The 22,485-nt window shown below is 42.0% G+C and overlaps 1 protein-coding gene across 1 annotated transcript in view; it reads right to left on the minus strand.

Moving 5' to 3' along the window:
• ctnnd2a (catenin (cadherin-associated protein), delta 2a) overlaps positions 1-4,805 on the minus strand; it is a 379,177-nt gene extending 374,372 nt beyond the window's left edge. The window contains exon 1 of the mRNA XM_054751079.2: positions 3,864-4,805. The gene's annotated coding sequence lies outside the window, so the exon portion shown is untranslated. The remainder of the gene's footprint in view (positions 1-3,863) is intronic.
• Between the last annotated feature and the right edge of the window lie 17,680 nt (positions 4,806-22,485).

A 22,485-nucleotide genomic window follows, 5' to 3' on the forward strand; every position in this document is an offset into this window, starting at 1 on the left:
GTGTGTGTGAATAGGTGAATGACTGATTGTGTTGTAAAGCGCCTTGGGGGGTTCCAGGACTCTAGAAGGCGCTATATCAAATACAGGCCATTTACCATATATATGTTTTTTAAATAAAAGACTTAAGTATCTATCTGCTCATGTCTTAAAGCCTAAGTCTATATCGTCCAGAGTTGATGCCAAAGCCATTTCAAACTAGTGCTGTTCGTGAGCCGCTGCCATCTTCATAGTTCTTCTGATTCAGCTCTGGAGCTAAGCCCACCCAACATCACTCTACAAAGCGCTGTGATTGGCCAGGTCTAAAATTGTTCGAGCCAATGGTTGACCTACTGAGGCTACAAAAAGAAGAAAACTTGTGTATCCAACTGTAGGTAGTTTCTCTTCTGAAAATTAACAATAACCACACTGGTTCTACAGAAATAAATCTTCCACCAAATACTTAAGCACCCAGTCAGTGAACACTAAATGACATGGAGCTTAAGAAAGATTTTGAGCAAAAAAATTAAAATCACAATTCATACCTGGAACCAAGAAATATCACAAAATCAAAAAAAGACACAATGCTACATTAGCAGCAGAGTTAGCAAGACTGAAATGTGTGGAAAGCTCCCACTCCTGTCCTTTTAAGGCACGATCAGTCAAACAGGAATCATTCCTCAGACATAACAGATCGCAGACCTATTTTTGCTCATTTCTATATACCTATTACATTAGCACTATTTTCTCACAGCAAGAAGGTTGCAGGTTTGAATGTCTGATGCAGCCTTTTGGCATGGAGTTAGCATGTTCTCCCCTTGCATGTGTGGTTTTGGTGGTTTTGGTTCACAAACCAAAAACATGCAAGTTAGGTTGATTTACTGCATTTTTACCTCGCTAATTTATAAGCCGCTTTGGGTAAAAGTACCTACTAAATAAATAAACTTCTGGTCTACAGGAACATCTGGTTGTTAGCCTGACTCATCAATGCTGATACATATTTGATGCAAAGATTTAAATGTGTTTAGTCCATGCTGCCCCCATGCTCTGGAACTCATTGCCCATTACAGTTAGGCTGGCATCCTCTCTGCCTGTTTTTAAATCTCGTTTAAAAACCTACTTTTATGACTTTGCTTTTGGACAGAGATTCATGTTATCGTATTATGATTTTATAGTTTTTCTTGTAGTGTTTTATCTTCTTATGGTTTTTTTTCTTTTTTTTTTTTATTTATCCTGCCTGTTCAGCACTTTGGTCAGCTCTCACGCTGTGTTTTAAATTGTGCTATAGAAATAAAGTTAGTATGGTATGGTAGTTTGAGATATTTTCAAGTTCTGAAAACTTCATCAATTTGATGTAAAGCAAGGTTCGCTGTATTTCCAGTATTTGTATAAAAAAAAAACTAAAGTTCCAAAGTTGTCTGGTTTTACACTGAAGAAATAATTCTAATGATGATCTTACTTTCAACAACTAACAAAAATGCCTCTACACATCAAGATAAAATGAGTGGCATTACACGTTCGCCATTGTGAAATGCCGGCAACACATTCACTGTTAATTCCACAATGCTGGCATCGTCTCTCAGCAAAGCTTTACAACTACCTCGTCACGAACACATGCGCCAAGTTATCTGATTGATGAGCACACTGTGGCTGCCAATTAGCATCTTCCTCGTTCCCATGAATATGCAATCAAAAAGTCTACGAGTATGGATCAATTGTCAGCTCGTTGCCTGAGGCTATACGAGACGTTGCAGATAGTAAACCCTCGAAAGAAACAAGAGCATAGAGGAGATAATAGAGCTCAGGGATAGCAAAATGTTAAATGTTTACTTATCTGTCTGCTTTACTCTCTTCATGCTTTAAAGGCGTTTGTTTAATGTTAGTATTCTTGGCCCATGTCGCTGTGGGGGGGTTCCACTCTTTTTTTTTGTTTTTACTGAATTTATTTAATTCAGGCACATTGGGTTTTCCAGCATGAACAGCCAGTTTAAGATCAAAGGTCATTCTACTTAAGGAGCAGAATTCACAGTTCCTTCTGTTACAGGTCTTGAAGCAGCAAAACAGCCCCAGACCATAATACTACCATCCCCATGTTGGATTATTGTAGTGATGCTCTTTTCCTGAAATGCAGTGAGATTTACAACAGATAACTGAAGGTTTTGGAGGTCCCCATGTTATTGGCAAATGTGATTTGTGCTTTTTATTTAATGATTGGAACTCTGACCTTAACCATGAGGACCTGCAGTGCTTTAAAAGGTGGTCTGTTGAACAGAAAGGGCCATGATGTGTTACTTTGAGATGTTTTAGCTCGCTTTTATTAAAGAAGAGTTAAATCTAAATTTTAGACAAAAAAAACAGGTCTGTTGGCAAAATTGGTGTAGCTTTCCACATAATGTGGTTAATCACAGTCTAGGACTTAATAGGTGGGTCAATTACTTTTTTCCACACAGAGCAATGTTGGCTTGGATCAGTTTTTATTCTTTTGAGGAATGAAATCATGTGAAAACTACATTTTGTATTCACTCAGGTTTTACAGAATTTGTGAGACTTCATGGATGCAGCATCTCTGACCCTGTTCTAGAGGACAACAATAACTCACACTCTTCCCTTGCATCAGCATTATTCTGCGTGTAAAGCTACCTCCATGCCAGCTCATCAGGGCGGCTTGCTGGACTGTCGTCAGCACTCCATCCTGTGGACGTCTGACCATATCCCCGCTCTTCGATCAATAGGAACCGGCGGCTAGCTTCTCCTCTCCTGGCAGCCCCCAGTATAAAGACTGCTCTGTTCTGCCAGCACAGCACAGTGATTAGGCATTAGGCCGGCACTGCTGTGTGAATTAGCTTAATCCGTGTCCGCGAAGAAGGACGAGGCTTTTCGTGCCCACTGGAGACATTCACTGGGCATAAAAGAAACTAATCTTTAGGAAATATAGAGAGCAGATGAAGTGTGTCTGTGAGTGCGAGTGAAGAATTGTTGAGACAGTACCCACAGTGATAGGTCTTTTTTAAATGCTCCTTATCCTCTAAAGAGAAAAAGTAAAATCTGGTGAAGTTCTTGAAGAGGATGATACTTTCATCTCCTCATGTCCTGGACAAGTGCTGGCAGCTGTTAGGGAAAGTATACCCCCTCCCATCTTCCTCCATCAGAGGTCAGTTTGAGGAGAATTCCTTCTGATTGCTTTCCAGGCTGCTTACCTGGCTCAGGGGGGAAATGACAACATCTGCAAATCTGTGCTGAAAGTTTGAAGTAACAGAAAAGAATCAAAGAGTTTGATCTGATATCTCATGCACTTCACTAACACACTTTTTACTCCTGGTGTTAGCTGCTGTCAGTCATGCATCTGCCTGACCTGCAGCAAGCTTTCACAGCAGCCCAAACCTCCTCCTCCTCCTCCTCTACTCCTCATCATCTCCCTGTTATGTGCCCTTGACAAACTGTTAGTGCTTTATTTCCCTCCAGGAAATGCCTATTGATCAAAGTATAATTTTCAGTAAGAACAGACATTTCTCTAAAACTAATTTTTAGGAACATTAAACTTCATTTGTGACTTAAATAATTTTTTTATTGATATATTTAAGACAAGTTTATTACTGTCCAGAAAACACAACCAGAGGCTTTTGTTTACAAAGGTGCCTTTTGCACCTTTGTTTGCACTTTTACGCACAAGCCTTTGTAGATTTAGGTCAGCAGTCATGTGCAGCCAAGTATCTTGAGTGCTTAACGAACTGGACACATGTCCAACCGAGTGTTTCCTAAATTCAACCCTCAAGATCCAGAGCTCATGCTCAAATTTCAATCACACGCTCCAAGACAAAAACAGGCGTGCTTTTCCCGTTCCCGGGTCATAAGAAGTCTCCAGCTGGAGGAAAAACGCGATGACTTACCGAAATGAGATTGTGTCCGTCCTCGTTTTCCTCCTGTCCCCGATCCGCCCCTCTTTTCCAAGTCAATCCGCAGTCTGCGCTCGGATCAGATCAAAACGGAGAGGTGCGCCTTCTCGCTGCGTCCTGAGTCCACAGTCGCCGTGGATGGAACGACCATTTGCCGGAGATGCTGTGGCGGGGGTTTCAAGGCTACAAGGCATCCGCAAAGAATAGGAGGAGGGGAGGATGTGGAGGACGCGGATGGGGTGAGAAAAGACGTGCGACGTTCAGAAAAGCGAGAGGGAAGGAAGGGAAAACGCAGATAGGTGGGAGAGCGGCAGCAGAGCCCTGCAACGACACTGAGCCACCAGAAAGGAGGCAGGCAGCAGCGCTCAGTCTCCTTCTCGTTCTCCTTACTCACGCACAAACACGCGCGTGCAGTAAAGATGTCCGTAAGCGGACGTGGAGCGACATCTTCTGGCGGTGCGTGGTGGAGGGCGGGAGACGCCTCACCCAGCTGATAAAAATCCTCAATTATCCGGATTACATGCACCGTTGTCACGATTAGGTAGGAGGAGGTCGGACCCAAAATGCAGAAACCCAGAACGACTCGAGGCAGGAGAGGTTGTAAGATTAAAAATAATCCTTTTATTAAGGAAGGTAAGCAAAACCCAAAAGGCACGAAGAACCTGAGGGGACAAAAACAACGCTGACCACATCAATGGACCGACAACATATAGACACAGACAGGGTATATATACAGACGCTGGGTGATAGGAGACGTGGGGCAGGTGTGTGGGAATTGGGCACAGGTGTAAACAATGAACCTAGGAGAAGCAGAAATAAGCAGGGGAAAAACCAAATATAATCCTGAAAACCAAAGCTACTGAAATAACCAAACTAAACTAAAACCATAATAGAAACAAAGACACAAGGTGATCTAAAAAGAAGAAAATAAATGATCTAAGTGAGGAAAGGAAACACACACACACTAAAGGAGACAGGAGAGCTGAAACACGAAACCAAAAGGTGGGGAGAATGGAGAACATGAGGGAAACCAGGAGGGAGCTGGGGATGAAAGGGGCTCAGAACATGACAACCTTCTATAGTTTTTGCTCCACAGGAGACAAAATATAGTTTTACCCTTTATGCCAAACATTGATACAAAGATTTTGTTTTTACGCACACACCTGAAATCATGAAATACAATCACGTTTTATAGAGGTGATTAAAGGAGATGGATCCCATTTGATTTCCACTAAACCTCTATCACATCTTCCACCCCCACCCGTGTAGTAGCAGGAGCCCCAGCCCCCTCACACTCCATGGCAACCAGATCCCTGTTGGGGGGTTTAATGATGAGAAGATCACCTGATCTGCTCCATCATCTCTCTTTAAACGCCCTTGCACTTGTGAATTACTTTGTTTCTCTGTTTTTCACACATTCATCAGGCTTCTCAACACCAAGAACTGCTGAGTATATGTGCTGCTGAATCACACGAACGGAAGACAGTTCTTCCTTCTATTGTCTGAGTTTTATCTCCCTTTAAAAAAAAAGTTCATTCGTGGTCATTTAGGGTGTTCCTGCTTTGGCTTCACACATCTAACAGATCAGCTGAAACAAATAATACATATCAATTGGATAAATTGCTCCCAAATAGAAAATAACAGTGGTAAAAAGCAACGAGGAGGCATGGAATCAACCATCATATTATTAATAAAGCCATGTTGGGAATTGTGCTGACACGATGCTATGAATAGTGCAACACTTGCAGAGTTGAGCTCTGGAAAAAAACAGAAAGGCAATCTGACAGTTTCTGCAACAGCTCAGAGAGCGCCAAATAATAATGGCACATTCTATCACTTGATATTCAGCGTAAAACCTGAAACTTTATAAATAACAATAAAAATGAAGAAGGAGTGTGGTGCTGGTGTCCTCCAGATTAACCCGGACATCTCACAAGGACTAAACACTGTTGAGGCAGTGGTGTCTCCATAGGGTGGTCGGAAGGGGCATGACCACCCCTGGAAATTGTTGGCCACCCCACTGGCCCCCAGAAGAAAGACCATCACCACCTCCCTAGTAAATCACATTCATGTTCACTCAAACCATATCCATCTTAAGACAAGAAACAATAGGGTTTGCTGAACTGGTAAACCATTAAAGGGAGACGTTACAGCTTTGCATTTGTTTTTGGCACCCCCTAGTGTCCAATTAGTAAAACCAAAGTGAAACTTTTCTCCTTGCTGTGCATTCATCTTTTTAACACCTTCATCTAACTGCTGGAATGTCCCCTTGGATGTATAGTTTCTACAAGAGCAGTTAATCACTAAATCAAACAAATCACTTGTGCACTGCTTGGTTCTTTTAAAACACTGAAAAAAGGAGTTGTTCTTTACCCTGATTTGCTAACGTTTCAGCCAATTACTACAGACATCCTCAGAGCTGTGCCGATGTTGGTGGCGTCTCTTCCTTCTCCAATTATCTGCAGGCAGCAGCTGTGTTTATGGTCTAAAACAGGCAGAAAACATGCAGGAAATGTGCTGGAAGCAGATTCTAGTGCCAACATGTGAGCTCCAGTTTACCAAGTCGGACAGGGACCGGACCGGCACTCTAAAGCTGCAAGGACAATATTCCGGCCACAGGGGACAGTGGGGGTCTGACCCTGTAAAGAGTAATTTTAGCACATTTTAGCACATTCTGGCTCAAGAAAATATAGTATATATTTTATAGTATAATATATATACTATATTTTCTTGAGCATGAATGTTATATATATATATATATATATATATATATATATATATATATACACACACACACACACACACACACACACACACACACACACACACACACACACACACACTGAACACAAATATAAATGTAACACTTTTGTTTTTGCTCCCATTTTTCATGAGATGGACTTAAAGATCTAAAATTCATTCCAGATACACAATATCACCATTTCTCTCAAACATTGTTCACAAATCAGTCTAAATGTGTGATATTGAGCACCTGTTTTTTGCTGAGATAATCCATCCTCACAGGTGTGCCACATCAAGATGCTGAGCTGACATCATGAGTAGTGCACAGGTGTACCTTAGACTGCCCACAATAAAAGGCCACCCTGGAATGTGCAGTTTTGTCTCACAGCAAAATGCGTCAGATGCCACAAGCATTGAGGGAGTGTGCAATTGGCATGCTGACAGCAGGAATGTCAACCAGATCTGTTGCTCGTGCATTGAATGTTCATTTCTCCACCATAAGCCGTCTCCAAAGGCATTTCAGAGAATATGGCAGTACATCCAACCGGCCTCACAACTGCAGACGACGTGTAACCACACCAGCCCAGGACCTCCACATCAAGCAGGTTCCTCTCCAAGATCGTCTGAGGTCATATATATATATATATATGTATGTATATATATATATATATATATATATATATATATATATATATATATATATATATATATATATATGGTCCTTCTAAAAAAATTTGCATATTGTGATAAAGTTCATTATTTTCTGTAATGTACTGATAAACATATATATATATATATATTAGATTCATTACACACAGCTGAAGTAGTTCAAGCCTTTAATTGTTTCTAATATTGATGATTTTGGCATACAGCTCATGAAAACTCAAAATTCCTATCTCAAAAATCATGAAAAGGTTCTCTAAACGAGCTATTAATCTAATCATCTGAATCAACTAATTAACTCTAAACAACAGCAAAAAATTCCTGAGGCTTTTAAAAACTCCCAAAACCGCAATCATGGGTAAGACTGCTGACCTGACTGCTGTCCAGAAGGCCATCATTGACACCCGCAAGAAAGACACATAGAAATTTCTGAACAAATAGGCTGTTCCCAGAGTGCTGTATCAAGGCACCTCAGTGGGAAGTCTGTGGGAAGGAAAAAGTGTGGCAGAAAACGCTGCACGAGAAGAGGTGACCAGACCCTGAGGAAGATATATATATAGTATCCCTTCAACAAACAGACAATCTGCATAGTCTCTGAAAAGAAAACATGGGAAGCATTACATGGCCACTTGTGTTACAAAAGGAAAAAAAAATACAAGGTCCCCACTTTGTACAAGTGTGTGTTTACGTGTGTCAACAGCTGTGTCCTGTAGCTTTGTGTATTAGAGCTTTATAAGTCAAAAGGTGTTGATGGCATGCTTCCAACACTGTTGCAAACTGGCTACTGTAGAAATTCAGCTATTTGGAAATGATTACCAATCATTTCAGTTCCATGTAAGGCATGAAAAACAGTGAAGCATATCAACAACACTGTTTCTGTGCAACTTTTATATTCTATTTTATTTATTTACAGATTGATTCAGTAAAAAGTTACAAGATATGTTTTGTAATTATTATTTTTAGTGGTAATATTATCCCTTGATCCCCAGTGAGTCGTGGTGGATGGCTGCTTATACTGAGCCAGTATCCTCTGGAGGTTTCTTCCTGTTAAAAGGGAGTTTTCCTCTCCACTGTCACTGCATGCTTGTTTAGTATGAGGATTGCTGTAAAGTCACTGACACTAGTCAGTGACTCGATGCATTTTGCTGGGTTTCTTATGTAGGACACTTTTTCTGATTGGCTTAATGAATTGACCTGGATTGGAATGTTTATTATGTGAGGTGCCTTGAGACGACTCTTGTCGTGATTTGGTGCTATAAATAATCTTGAATTGAATTGAATTATTGTTTTCGTTAGTGGTAGTAGAAGTATAAATAATGGCAATCCTTCTGAATTTCCTTAATTCTGTTGTACATGTTGAGAATGAAGTTTGCATTTTGAATATCCGCCACCAGAGGGTGCTACTGAGCTGTTATGACTTGGTATTAAAATCCAGATACAGTTGGACTCAAAACATTTTTGTGTTTTTATAAATAAATGTCAACCAGACCTCATATTTTCACTATTAAAATACATGAATAAATAAATTATTTAGGCTTATGAGATTTTATTACCTGTTATAAAATATAATGTAGATCCCCTTGAGACAACTTGTGCATCGTAAATGTTACACTCCCTTGTAATTTAGTGTTGGCGTGTGTGTGTGTGTGTGTGTGTGTGTGTGTGTGTGTGTGTGTGTGTGTGTGTGTGTGTGTGTGTGTGTGTGTGTGTGTGTGTGTGTGTATTCAGTTTGAAGGACATGCTTTGAAATAATTTTATGAAGTCACATCAACAAACACTTGTCAGATGTAGCAACAAAATGCTGCAAAGCCGTTTCCCTGGAGATGCTTTATGTCTGTGGAATATGTTAGAGCCACCACATTTACAAAAGACTCTTGAACCTGTCACATCTGTCATCTAGTTCTAAACTGTGGAGTAGAGAAAGATTGCTCATTAAACCAGTAGATTTCTGTAATGAATTTAGTCAAAATATGATGCAAAAACAGGTGAAGTTCACACACCTGGTTTATTTTAAAACAGAAAGATACTAATTGTTACACAGCAAAAACGTGAAGGTGTGTCTTCACCCAGCTAGTCTTGAACAAGAATGAGGAACATATCTTTATTTTCTTTACTTTCTCAAGTTTGAGATGCCTGTATGGGTTATGTAAAATAACTCCCTGCGGTATGAATGCAGGTCAAATGAAAAGAGCAGTCCGTGTGCTTTTCACCAATAAAGCCAATGCCACAATAAGCAGCAGCAGCAGGAAGGCAACATGCACTAAGTGGCCATATGAAGCAGATTTCTCAGACTTTTGATAAAATGCAATAATCCTAAACTTTATGTAACAAAGATTTATATCTATTGTACATTAACTATTTAAATGAACCCCCAGGAAACAGATGACACATAAGTCCTGAGTATCATCTATCAACTTGTGAAGAACCTCTCATTTTCTTTCCTGTTGAATGGTTAGCATGAAATCTAGACACCCAAACTGCAGGAGTACACAAGCTGAAATAAGAGTCTTGAGAAAGTGTGGTTTGGCAAAAACGTTGAGAAAAAAGATCCCAATTTTTTCCCATTCATAAAATATGTTGCGACACATCTTACATGAAATGTTCACAGTAATGTCGTTTTCACTTTAGATTCTTGGGCAACAGCGCTTTCCAGTAAAGTCACACCTCCAAGTCAAACACTGGGCACCGTGCATGCTGCAGAAATTACAATCATTGTTTTCAATTCAGCTGATGAATGCTTAAGGAAACTAGAAATAAAAGCATTAAGGACTATAATTATTGAATGTAATCTGGTGTGTTTAAAAGGTCTTTCACTTCTGTCATTAGAATTTTGAATTCAAAATTCTAATTCAAATTCAAAGATACTTTATTAATCCCAGAGGGAAATTAGAGTTTCAGTACACACAATTCTGAGATCAGCCATACATAGGCAAAGACACATGACAAGAATTGGTGACTGTGGTCATTCACAACCCGAGTCGCGCTACCTTATTAGAGATCAGAGGGTTTATAATGAGGATTGGGTCAGGTAGAGGAAAAAAGGCACTTCTGAGTTACTCCCCACAGGGAGGGCAGCTTTGCTTTGCAAAAAACACCTCAGACAGAAATGCAACAGACTTTAGACATAACACAACATGAGTGTCCACTAGGTGGGGAGGTAGGGTTGGGGAGTCTCCACACGTCAGTGATTGCAGCCACGATAAGCAGCGCTCATCACCTCCGTTTGGACAGGGGAGGGAGGTAGTTGGGTTTAGAGAGCACAGTGACTCCTGGAACGATTCAACGGCCTTCACCGGTCGCAGTCCCGCCCAGGCTGGGATTGACCCTTTGCACGTGACGTCACGCCACTCATGTGAACGCCCCCTTCACCATGATGGATGGCAAAAAGTCCGTTCACACCCGTAGAAACTCCAGTGAAGGTAGTCAAAACAAGCCAGTTTGTAGCCTTTTATCACTTTTATTTAGCTGATTTTACAATAAAATGGTTTTAGCTTGCTGCGTGGTTGGCTGCACTAAGAGACATGAATGTAAACTCAACTAGTTTTTTCTTTTAAATAACTTTGATGGAGACGGAGGACAGAGATGAACTGCAGCAATCAATCAAGCGGACTAGCACGCCTCAGATTTGCAGTGAACATGTTTTTACCGGATAAAATTAACATTAATTTTTTTCACGAGGAAGACGGGCAGGGATAAATGCGATGTGTTAATACAAGTTATTGATTATCCTGATGGATGGGCATTTCACCACGGAGGCTGCGCTCCGTCCACTGTAGTGTAAAGCGAGACAATTATTAACAATATTAAAGCTCTGATGTATGATTACGTGTGTTAAAATTACGTTATTTATTTGTATGAGCGTCGGTGTTCAGAGATCTTCTCATTCCGGTGTGAGAGCAGCAGCTGAACCCGGTAACAACACCAGCAACAGAAGCTGGCAGGGATCTGGACTTTTTAAAAGTCAGCTTTGGTGTAAAGTGAAACGCTGTTTACAACATAAAGTTATAAATCCAGAGGGGTGAATTTAGGCAAAGTCAGCAACATGTTTACATCAGTGAACAGCTGCAGAGAGAACGTAAGTTAACTTTGGTAAGCTAGTTGACATACCGCTCTCTATGAGCCCCCGCTTGATACGCTACTTCTTCTGATAACTGAACTGGGCATGAACTAGTTGAAGGAACACTGGAGGAGTTTTGTTTTTGTTTTGATCGCAAAAACAATTTCAGGCTCTACTTTTCCCTTTGTTTAGTAATCGTGTCACTCACTGTTTACATGCTTTTGCCGTCCACCATGGTGGACTCACGTGATTAGGTGATGTCGGTGCAAAGGGTCAATAGGGAGACAGTTGCCATGGCGATGGCAGCATTCCACATTCCTTCTGAGGAAGAGTAATCTCTTCAGCCTCACAGGCTCAAGGGCACCAGATTAAGATAAGAACTTGTTTTGGGGCCAGACAGAGATAATTTCCTCTCTGTCTTAAAGTTCTGTTGGTCCTCAACCCCTCTAAATCCAATAATGGCGTAAATTAATCTATCCCAATCCATGCTGATACATCAACTTTCTCCTTGATCAAATCCACCTTCTGTGTCAGTCTGAATCTCAGCCAAAGCTTATGACTCATCGACAATTATATGAGTTTGTGCATTCACAGCACGGTGTAATCCATCCCTGAGCTCCGGGATTGAGCCAATATTCCTCGACAGCTCGTTAATTTTCCGGTAAGCCAGGTAACCACTCAGGCCAAAAGCAAGAAACCTGACACCAACACCACGAATATCCAGACGTCTTCAGAATCCTCTACAGACAGTTGAGAGGCAGATCAGGTTCCACTGTTTCCAGGAGTCCATGATATGCCCAGCTGCCTCTGTCCCAGAGGGGCATCCGGGAGCCCCTTCTCCCATTCTATCGATGAAAAAATTTTGTCAATCACGTTGAGAGACCAACTGACCAGGTCCATTTTTAATACTTTCCAGTTTCCAGAAAAAATGCAGAGGCGTTTGGTCTCCAGACCAAAAACGCCATCCGGATCACCGTAAAGTAAGGTCGTTTCTTTTATTAATATCTAAGTTTTTAAGCTGTGGCCACAGCATAAAACAGATCATTAGATATCGCCTGGGAGTGACCTTTTGTGTGTCTCTTGGTTTATTGTTTTTCTGAGTTTTGTGAAGGAAGTTGGTATTTTTTAAGTCACTATGCATGAAACGTGCCACATTACTGAAATGCTAAGATCACTGTGAGAGCTAGATCTTTGTGTCTACAGAGAGAGAAAAAGTCTCCACACACACACACACACACACACACACACTCCCCCGCATTCCACAAGTGGTTAGACAAAAGGGAGTCAGACATTTTGTGTTCAAGTCTCCACTTTGGGCATCATCTCAACACATACACACACACACACACACACACACACACACACACACACACACACACACACACACACACACACACACACAAACACACACCTTGAACACCATTTTTATTACCCATATCAGATTGTTACATCACATTATTATTATTCATTATTGTAGTTGTTTGTTTGTTTGATAACATAGGTTGGTTAATAAATGTTGTTAAATTTCTGTTTTGTGTCAAGCGACTTTTTGTGTTGGCTGAAAATCTCTGCTCCTAAACGGATTTTACGAACTTCAGACAGACTAACCAGAGGTTTTGGGTTTAATTTCCCCTATTAAATGGATGGTGCCCCGCAGATATCTAAGGATATCTTAATTAATAAATCGGTAAATATTTCCATATTTACGAATTTATTGAAGAATCCAAAAAGTAAGTAAAAGCTTACAAATTAGTCGTTGACCCTATAACCCCAACAGGGGGTTATAGTAATCAATCGATCAACACCAATACTAATCATAAACAATCAATATAGACTTTGCAAAGTGGAGAGGAAAAGATACACACCAGTCAAAGGGTTGCAGTTCACTCTCATCGGACTGGAAGTCCTCCGACAGTATTTATTAACACACAAGCACACACAAAGATTAACACACACACACACACACATTTCCCATTCCTAACCCCAAAATTCCACTACCTCCGCTCCGGCACAAACTCCACAGCAAAATCAGTCCCATTGTAGTCAATCAGAGCTGTTCCACTACTGCGGCCGTGCGGCGCAGTGCGCCGCCCGCCATTCCGCCATCCGGTGAAAATAGGATCGATTCTATTTTTGCCGGACGCCGGAGCACCTCCGCAGTCAATGGACAGAAATCACAACCGCCCAACAGGAAAGGGAGCAAGCACAACTTCCGTTATTTCACAATAACTCGATAAACAAAAAGCGTTTTTTGTTTCATATGCACAGGTTTACAATTTTTAACAACTATCAATGGCGGCTGAACTTTAAATACACAAAAATAAGCCATAAATACAGTTTCTACTATCAAAGTAGTCACACTTTGTTGATCCAAACACTGCTGATCTCTCAACACAAATGATGGGCAGATTAAACAGTTCATTTCGATGCTAACTTCCGCGTTTATTGCTCGGACTGTATCGCAAGATCTCGAAAATCCCGCGCATGCCTATTTGCGCACCTCAGGTCTCCGCACCGGAGCGGAGCCGTTGTAGAGCGGGTACCAGTAAAAATTGAGTTCGGAAGCGAGCGGCTGCGGAAGGCGGGGGCGGAGCGGAGGTAGTGGAATCTTGGGGGCTAGTCTCTCAGGCGGGAAAGCTGTGAAGGAAGTCTAAACTCTAAAACTCCAGGTGCACCCTAAATCAACAAAGCAGTTGCTGGACTTTCTCAAGGGAGTTTTACTGATAAAGGTCGGCTCCAAGGCAAGGTCATCCTCCTAAAACCTACTCCTCCCTGTAAGACCTGCAGGAGCCTGTTATCAACAGAGTGTTAGGTTTTAACTTACTATGCTTTCCCCCTTACTTTAAGAAGCTAAGAGGACAGAGAAAAGATAAGAACAGATGAGAAAGAAACCTGGGTATAAAAAAATGTTCCTAATTTAATTAAAACACACATTATTTTTGTTACACAGATTACACTTGTCCTTGGGGCTGGCGGTTCTAACAAATACCACTAGACACAGCCCAACAAAGAAAACTCCTGAGACAAAAAAAGGTACTAAAGAAAAATCACAGCTTTTAATTAAAAGCTGGAAAACAGACTATAATCAACAGATCTCTGGTAGCTTTTCAAATGAAATATTTACTTGAGCTGGTACGGGTTTCTAAGGGCTTCTATGAGTGTGTTTACATGCAGCCAGTAACCCTTTTAAATCCCGAATATTCACAATAACCCGGTTCCGCAGGTCCTTGTAAACACCGCCAGAAACCCGGATATGCTCATAACCGGGTTTTTAAAAACCCGGTTACTACACCTGGGGTAACCCTTTTCTAACCCGAATGTTTGGTCGTGTAAACGCATATCGGGATATCCCCATCAAAGCGTGTGTTCTGCGCATGCTCTGTTCGCAAGGAATCTTGGTCTTTTGAGTAGCGAGACATCTTGTATGCGCCAGAACACCGGAAGTAAACAACAAGTTGGGAGCAACATGGCGAGTCGCGGCACAGCACCACACTTTTGGAGTGACGAGGAAACTAAAGCGCAAACAAACGCGGTCGCTATCTCTTCTGAACTGGGAAACATGTTGTTGTTTTCACGGATACCGGAACGAGAAGAACCGGAAATGACGCATATTGCGTCTGGACGTAGTCCATACGTCCTGACGCTACCCCAACGTCTGCATTTACATCGGGTTATGCACGTTAGAGGTAACTCTTTCTATTTATGCTTGTAAACGGGTTATTCTGATCAACTCAGAAACCCGAATACCGACCTTAACCCGATCATAACCCGGATATTGGCTGCATGTAAACGTAGTCTATAAGCTAAAAGGCTCTCTGAAGCCAAACAAAACGAGCCTTTTAAAGAACAGAGAATTATTAGTTTTCTGTCAAGGTAAAGATACCAGTATGAAGCGATTGGCACTAGATACTAGGAACCACTGACTCAGGCTTAAGTAGAATACCATGCAGAGGCTTTCCTCTAACCACGCGCATGTAATCACAACCGTATTCTACAAAGTAAGAGTGTCCAGAACGAAGCAGAAATGGAGACTACTCATGGGTTAGGAGTAGCTCCTCGGGTGTGTATCTAATGTTCCTTTCATCCCCTCACGAGAACAAACGCACTCAGTCCAAGATGAGCTGCAGGTGTGGCTGCAGCAATTCGGAGCAGGGACTTCCCAATGACGTCATCTGAGAGAACGTCCGCAGTGAGGGAATCCCGGTACGTCTCCACAGCAACGGGGACGCCACCCTCCAGCGATGTCTTGTAGCCATGTTGTCTGTCCGTCAACTCGTGTGTCCTTATCTGGTTAGAACTTAAATGCGCCATTTTAAACAAACACAATAATAAAAAAGAAAAACTGCACATTTACGGCCACACAATAGTGGGTAACGTAACACAGAGTAAAATAAATGGATGAAGCTATGTTTAAAAAGACACCAGATGTTATTCTCATTTAGAGCTTTACCAAGTCTAGGCATTCTGGCCAAGGCCTTTTAGTCTCCATGCACTTTCTGAGTCTGCTCTTTATGGTAGCGTTATTCCTCTCAACCAGGCCAGCACAGGCAGGGTGATATGCGCAGTGGTTCTTTAATTTGATTCCCAAATGAGCTGCCATGTTCTGAATGACCTCATTCACAAAGTGAGGTCCATTACCTGAGCAGATTACTTCTGGAATGCCGTGATTAGCAATTATGGTTTTGCATAAGGCTTTGGCTACTGTTAGGACATCATTCTTAGCTGTTGGGACAATCTCAACCCATTTAGAGAAAGCATCAACAATGACTAAACAGTATTTGTAAGAACCACTCTGCGTTAATTCAATAAAATCCATGTGCAACATCTGGAATGGAGAATTTGGCTGGGGAAACTGTCCCCTCTTTGGTCTCACATTCCCTTGAGGATTACATTTCATGCATATCACACATGACCTGCAGAAGTTCTTGAGGTAAGTTTCAAGGTTGTATGTAGTAAAATGCTGCTTGATTAAATGACTCATCCCTCCTGTTGACACATGACAAGGGCCATGTGCCACCAGGGCTGCAGCCTTAAACAGAGACTTGGGCAGAACAGGTTTACCATGTGTAACATAGAGACCATCTTGAGACAAAGTTGCACCTTTAGTTTTCCAAAGTTGTTTTTCAGCAGCTGGGGCATGTGTCTGCATGTCAGCTAAAACAGTGTGATCGAGAACCATCCACAAACCACATCAAACCATCAGGGAGCGGTGTGTCCTTGAGATCAGGTCTGGGCAGCTGTGAATGATCAGTGGCTTTAACACAGCTGTGTGGGTCACCATCAGCTTGGGTGGGCAACAAAGTTGCAGGGTTCAGGATGATCACAGCCGTCATGTCTGAAACCCATTTGTCTGGATCATCGGTGTGAGGTGTAATCTGCTCAGCGACCTCTTTTGCGTCCTTAAGGGACCAGGGTCTGAACACATATTGATGGGACCCGTCATTTGTGGGGACTTGAATCATGGGGTCAACCCCATCAGTAGTCCCCTCATGTGAAGAGCAGTCAGATTCCTCCTCTCTGTGAGGAGGCAAGTTGTCAGGTTTTATTTTAGCCTTTTTTTGCTGTCGTGTCACCCTCTAGGATGGTTGGGGCACTTTTCTTGTTTTAGGTTTAACAACTGGCTGCTCTTCATGTTTGACTGAGAGCTGTTGAACAGGAAGCGGGAGTTCCTTTTCCTCTGAAGGAGCAGGTGGGGTAGAAAGCTTTACATCATCAGCCTTGCCCTCCACAGGAGGAGCAGAAACTGTGTGGAGCGGCGCTCCAGCTGTTCCACTCGCAAACGGAGTGGGAGGCTCCAGTGAAGGAGCAGCCGCGGGCACGAAACGCTCCGGTGGGGAGCAGCCTCGGCACCTTGATAAGGCGGAGGAGGTGGTCCAAGGGATAACTCATCGTACAGCTTTTTTAACACATAAACTTCTTTCCCTGCTTCACCTTTTTTGTCCTTCTCTCTGTCTTTATGTTTCTGAATGCCTGCCCGTCTTTTATCTGTTTCATCTCGCCACAAAGTCGCCACCCTTAACTGTTCTTCCTTAATTTATTTATTTTTTCCGGTGGCTGCTGCTGCTTTAACTTTGTAGACACTGACTAAATCATGCCATTGTTGACCCTTCAATTTTCCGTCGACCTTGTATTTTTTGTGCCAATGTTCCAGAAATTTTGAGCTACCTGGGTGGACACGATGCATTTACTTCAAGTCTCCCTCCAGCCTTTCTACAGACACAGTGTTTCCCATGTTTACTTAAGATGTGGTGTTCACTGGTTTAGTAAAACAAGCTGGGAGAACACCGGTGATTTCTAATATGAAAATAATTAGAAATAGAATCAGACTGCTTACGAGAGCGTATATCAAAATGTTTTTTTTTTCAGACATTTGGTCAAACGGTCAACCACCAAAACAAATCGACACTCCCCTCTTCCTCCTTGCACACACACACACTCAAAGCCTCAGCCACACGCACCAGCACACAGCACAGAACAGAATCACACATATACACACACAGACAGAGCAGAACTGCAGCCGAACTTTTCACACACACACACACACACACACACACACACACACACACACACACACACACACACACACACACAGAGACCAGAGTCCACAACTGGACTTAAACACAGTCACAGATTAAAACCACAATGTGACAAAACAAAACCAACTTTCTTAAACACAATAAACAAAACCACAAGAACCAACAAAAGACTCACAAACCATGAAACAATAAGGGTGAATTTAGAACGACTTGAGTCTTTTAAGCCAAACGTAGCGGTGATTGAACTTTTTACCTCTGCAGCACCATGAAATATTTAACAATCCAAGCGACAGTGTGATTACTGAAAACTCCTTTAACCCTCAAACGCTAGCACACGGCTGCCAGCCTGCGCTGCGTCTATATAGCGACAGCTTTAACGCGGTGCTGTTATATCTTTTATTTAATCAGCCAGCCCACTTTAAGTGCAGCTTTTTGGCTTTTCTACCATTAGTCTGCACTTTCAGCCGTATTACTGCCCACCTGAGCCGCGGTGGGTCGGACCGTGTTCGCTAACACAGCCCTCATTACAACCTTCCTCCGGTAGCGTTTGCTCTGGCCCCTGCCTTTCTTTTTCAGCTCTTTTTCAGTTAGACAGGTCAGAAACCAAACAGCTGGACCTAGGACATGGGCCGGCGGCTCACCCCAGCCCTCCTGCCGGTACATGAAACGTCTTTCGTGTTTGACAGGCAGACACAACACAAGCGTAAAACTCAAGTGTTTTGCATTATAGAGCTCCGGGAGTTGACATCACTTCTCCCGGCATGCAATAGTTCAAATCGAAACGGCGCCATATTGGCAGGCAGAAGCCCGCAGCTGGACTATTTGTTATTGTCAGAAAACTAAACAGGAAATATGGTAGATTCCTGTTGTGCCCCAGGATGCAGGACGCGGACAACACAAGGAGTGAGCCATCTACAGGATTCCCCAAGATCCGGAGCGCCGCAAACGTTGGATCATTGTAATAAAACGCACTAGTGACCGGGCTAAAATGAAGCTGTGGGACCCCGAGAGTAAAGGTTTTCACTTATGCAGCGACCACTTCATATCAGGTACTTAAACCACCGTTTCCTCAGCTGTGTATGGTATTTATTTTTAATGCTTTTATTACAATTCTTAGTGGGCTTCCTAAACTTATTTTGGCGTGGCTTTTTCTGTCTTATTACTCATAGCAACAAGTAAACATCACGTAAAACATTGCCTCGTGAGTTCTGCGTGCTGCCGTTTACGTGTTTTATGATCACAGCAATTAACCGGCTAAGCTGTATTGAATTTTAAAGCAGTGGTTGATCAAATGACAGATCACACATAAAAAGCACTTTGGATTGCTATTATCTGTCTCACCGAGACAGATCTCAGACAGATCCTGAGACGCTCCTGACTGACATTTTTACTTTATTCACAGAAAAAAAATCAAAATAGTTATTTCTCTTGGCGTTCAGTTTATACATTCAAACAGCACAGCACTCTATTTAAACTACTTACATGTACATCTATGTTATCCATCCGTCCATCCATCCATCCATCTTCATCCACTTATCTGGAGTCGGGTTGCGGGGGCAGTAGCGTCGAGAGGCCCAGACTTCCCTCTCCCCAGCCACTTGGGCCAGCTCCTCCGGCCACATGGATGTAATTTTGGGGGGGGGGACAGGGGGGACATGTCCCCCCCCCCCCCCCCCCCCCCCCCCCCCCCACACACACACACACTTTTTCCAAAGTCAAGGTTTGACCCCTGCACTTTTTACCATCCAAAAACAATATTACGCTATATTAAATTGATACTAGTTGAGCTCTAGGACCAAGCAGAAAACAACCGTTTGTGTTGAAGCCTGTTTCCCATTAGAGCATACTGTAAAGATTCACCTCCCCCCCTCCCCACTCCGTGTCCCCCCCCCCACTTCTAAAGTGAAAATTACGTCCATGCCCGGCCAGGTCTGGTACGAAGTCCGCTACGACAGCTTCTGGCATTTTTAAAAAGGGGCACGGTAAGGGTCTGAGATGTTCAGTCTATTTAATTTCTGACTATATAAATCGATTTCTTTGGTTTGAAAGCGTGAAGTAAACTCAGACGAAGTAAAATCCACGCCGATCCCGTTCAATTTGTTTACATTTGTTGCCTGCCAACATGGCATCTACTCTCTGAGAGTCACGTGACGTCTAGAGCTCTATAGCATACTTTTTCTAGGTAAAATCTATATTAATGTACTTTGGAACACCCAGAAAAAGGACCAAAGGTACAGAAAGGTGAGTGGAATGGACTTGCTGTCCCGTACACTTCTGTGAATAGATAAAATAACACCAGCAGCTCAGAATTTACTCAGAAATGCTGTCAAAACAAATACATGTATCATTTTAGGCATCACTGACCCAAAACATTATTTTGTTCTGGGAAGAAACCAAAAAAATATGAAAAGCATGGAGTTGATTATGTGGGATCACAAGTTTTTATTTATTTTAGTTGACATTTCTGCATAAATATACTGTTTTAGTCCAATTTAAAATTTTGCATCTTATACATTTTTGCATTTGGGGTAAAAAAAAAAGAACTAAGTAAATAAAGAAACTGCATTTATCCTATGGTAGGTTTGAATGAAGGCAACGTCTTTGGATCCTTATAAATCCCATCTACTGCCCCAGTAAAACCCACCATTGCTTTGGTTCTTTATAATTAGAACATTTCATAATAGAAAATGCTGTCATGCAAAATGTCCTAAGGAGCTTTAGATTTTGGACATCGGATCTGTTTTTCTTTGCTCAGCTAAACACTTTTAACGTTTTTGACATGTCTAACATTTGCCTTTGGCCCGGTTCACATGGCAAGATTTCAAAGTATTGGTTCACTCTTTTAATCAATACATTTGAAGTGGTTTCTCATAGGAATAAATGTCTTGTAAGTCATCGTCGGGGGGGGGGGGGGGGGGGGGGGGGGGGTAAAAAATATACCGGTGCACAATTTCTCGGACCTAAATGTTGCCCACATCACAGCTGAGCTCCAGGCGGCAGGTTTTGGAGTCTTTTTTCCTGATATTTGGACATCTCGCCTCAGACTGGATAACAGCAACACATCTCTACCACTGATTTGCAATATGGATGTTTTATCTCCAAAAAGCACAAGCCTCGAGGAGCTTCTGCTGTGTGGGGAAGTTGCTAATGCTAACAGTTGGCTTAAACTAGCCGAGACATTCTCTGCTGATTCCTGGATGCTAAAGCAACAACAGCCTTCCCCGTCATGAGTCAAGATTGGTGAGTCCATAAATTCCAATTCACAGTGTGACGTAGATCTGTCGGGATTTTCACCGTCTGTTTTCTATCAGAAGCTAATGCAGGAGATAGTCTTCTACACCTATTTTCATGTTCAGCCTGCATGAAAAACTCGGTGACCGATCAGAAGAAACATTTAAAATGGTTTTTAATTCTACTACACCTTTAAAATTGTCTGAATTCTAAAAACATGACAAATCTTTCTTTCAGTTACAATTTACCATAAAAACATACATGAGATATTAATCCTGCTACGCGTAGCAGTGAAAGCAATTACAGATTTGGTCCTATGGTGTGTGTGGTAGGACCAAAACCAATTACACTGGTGGGCAGTTCAGATGGGAAATCTTGCTAAACGTGACTTTGAAGTGAACAAAGATGGCGGAAAAGAAGACGCTCCCTCTTGCACAGTGCAGCATGCTTCTTTCACCTTGCTTTCTGATTGGCTGTACGTCAACAGGTAGCACACTTCTTTGTCCTCAAAATCAGACCATGACAATCCAACAAGCTAAACATCCCTGGCTCAGGCTCAAAATAAGTTTTGATAAAAGGACAAACAACTAAGTCCTTCAGGGGTACTTCTGAGTTTAAATAAATGCTCATGAAATAGGTATGTGGAGTAACCAGGTAGGTAGGTTTTAACTGTTGCAAATCTGCAATCTTGCCTCCAGAGGGTTAAAGAGCAAGTCACGCTCAAATCAACATTTTTTTCTGATAAACTATATAAATGTGTGTCTAATTGTGCTGCAGACATGTGTAGTCAATAGTTTTGCACTTTGGTGCATTTTAGTTAAAATTTTAAATTTTCTGCCTAAAACTGTCAGTGTTGGGCCGTTGTCAGGTAAAAACTCTGCACTGCATTTGAATTTAAATCTTCCATCGCTATTGGCTAAGAGGTACCCTGTGATGTCACAATGTTGTGAGCCTGTGTGTGTGTGTGTGTGTGTGTGTGTGTGTGTGTGTGTGTGTGTGTGTGTGTGTGTGTGTGTGTGTGTGTGTGTGTGTGTGTGTGTGTGTGTGCGTGTGTGTGTGAGCGGCTCCGCCCTCTCAGTCTGCTAGGAAACAGCATTTGTTGCATTTTTCAAACAGGAAGTGAGAGTGGAGTAATACTCTGATAGGGGTGACTTGCTCTTTAATAATCAGATTGATGCTGACATCCAAGCAGACAGTTTCTTATAAATGTACTTCCAAAACACGTGATGATTTTGTGCAAACTAAGAATATGACATAAACACAGAAAGAAAGATATACATGACTAATCATTAAAACACTTGAAGTACAACTTGGATTTTTTTTGTTTTAATGCATTGCTGAAGTATCGGATAAGGACTCTGTATCGGCAGATCCTCAAAATCAAATG

This window comes from Nothobranchius furzeri, chromosome 7, assembly GCF_043380555.1.
Source record: "Nothobranchius furzeri strain GRZ-AD chromosome 7, NfurGRZ-RIMD1, whole genome shotgun sequence".
Lineage (NCBI taxonomy): Eukaryota > Metazoa > Chordata > Actinopteri > Cyprinodontiformes > Nothobranchiidae > Nothobranchius > Nothobranchius furzeri.